This window comes from Lactuca saligna, chromosome 9 (genome assembly GCF_052625555.1).
Source record: "Lactuca saligna cultivar CGN05327 chromosome 9, ASM5262555v1, whole genome shotgun sequence".
Lineage (NCBI taxonomy): Eukaryota > Viridiplantae > Streptophyta > Magnoliopsida > Asterales > Asteraceae > Lactuca > Lactuca saligna.
Genome location: NC_136425.1, coordinates 177,213,353 through 177,215,221, shown reverse-complemented (window position 1 = coordinate 177,215,221; position 1,869 = coordinate 177,213,353).

Below are 1,869 nucleotides of genomic sequence, written 5' to 3'. Positions count from 1 at the left end.
CAAAGCTTTCCTTGTCCTTCAAGAGTTTTGCTTTTTGGACCCATTTTACGGTTTTTGGTTCTAAGGTGGAGACTTTGTATGCAAAGAGTCTCCATAAACTTAGATCTGGCCTTCCCCAGTGTAAAATGTGTTGAGGATTCATAAAAGTTCAATCTTGGTCATGGATATTGAGTCATGCATGAGTTAGGGTCTTAATATGGAAAGAGGAAAGGTGTTTTGAGTGATAGATGATCTTTATAGCCATCCAAGGCTTAAAGGCTTCAACTTTAAGGAGTAAGGACCCTTAGAGAAGTCAGATCTGGAATATGAGTTCTTGTCTTAAATGTTTAAGACCACAATACTCAATATGGCTGAACCGGGATTTACGTCGGGCGTAATCCCAGTACGCGCAGCGTAGGGGGTGGCACACCCCAATTCTGTGAAGGCATCGGGTACGCCCAGCGTACATGCTTGGTATGCACAGTGTAACCCGGAGGGTTGACTTTTGTTGACTTTTAGGGTTTGGTCAACTTTAGGGTATTTGCACCATGAAAAGGGTAAAATGGTCTTTTACCCTCCTGAGAGTGTTAAGAGAGGGAATGGTCTAGCCTTGGGAAATGTGTTGATGTTGAGTGTTTATTTCGTATGATTAGGTGGAGGCTAGATCCAATTTTCACGAAGTCCGAGATTTCCGAGTTACCAAGTTACACGAGGTGAGTCTTCTCATTATACATTACCTAAAGTGGTATTATGAGTTGACCGAAAGGTCATATGTGCTATGTATGAGATTGTGTGCCATGTATGAGATTATGTGCTATGTGATGTATGTATGATATATAGTTATATAGACCGGACCGGAGGGTCCAACGAGACAGACCGGGCTAGAGGGCCAAACGAGTTATGACCGGACCAGAGGGTCCAACGAGCTACGGGAACGGAGGGTTCCGCTGAGACACATCGACCAGAGGGTCGTACAGTAGCCTCGAGTGGCGTATGTGTAGTATGTGGTATAGTGGGGAACTCATTAAGCATTATGCTTACAGTTGTTGTGTTATGTGTTTCAGGTACTAGCGAGGACCGTGGAAAGGCGCCGGCGTGACCCGTACACACAGAGGGGAGATTTGATTTTGTGATCTTAGGATATGTTTTGATTTGATAACTTTTGTGGAATACTTTTTGAGAATATTTTTATATAACTTTGGTTGTTGAAAAATGAAAATTTTGTTTTGAAAATTTCATCATTAGTTGGTATCAGAGCCTTGGTTTGAGGGACTCGGATGCACCTTCGGGCATATCTGAACTCAAACTGAGGATTTGAGAAATTTTCAAAAAATAAGAACTGATTTTTCTAAAAAGAGCCATAATTTTTGAAACAACCAGAGCGGAGCAGTGTGTACGGTCAGCTTGCGCTCGAACGGTGAATCCCCAAAATACCCTTAGATTATGTGTTATGAGATATGATATGTTATGTTATGCATGCTAGAGTAGGCTAGGTATTCATATTAGGACTAGAGTGGCCTTATTTGTGATGCCTTAGCCTAGGAGATTACTGCTGCTATGAGATGCCTTGAGAGTGAGTAGGTAGCAGTTAGGAGCTCATGAGAGGTCTATCGGAGGGTAGCCAATGCATAGAGAGAGTAGAGTACTTGTGATCCGGGATCCAAGGTGGAGGACTTGGGGTGAATGCTGATGCAGTGTGGTCAGTAGTATAGGGCCCATACTACTGAAGACACTGGATCAGTGAGCAGTCCAAGTAAGAATCCTTTGGATATTGGAGGACGAGTAGGGTTGCGTTATCGAGTGTGAGTATGCTCGATCGAGTCTCTGATATTTTTATGTTGTATTTCAGAGACATCATGGTTGGGACACGACACACACCTTGGAGCAGTG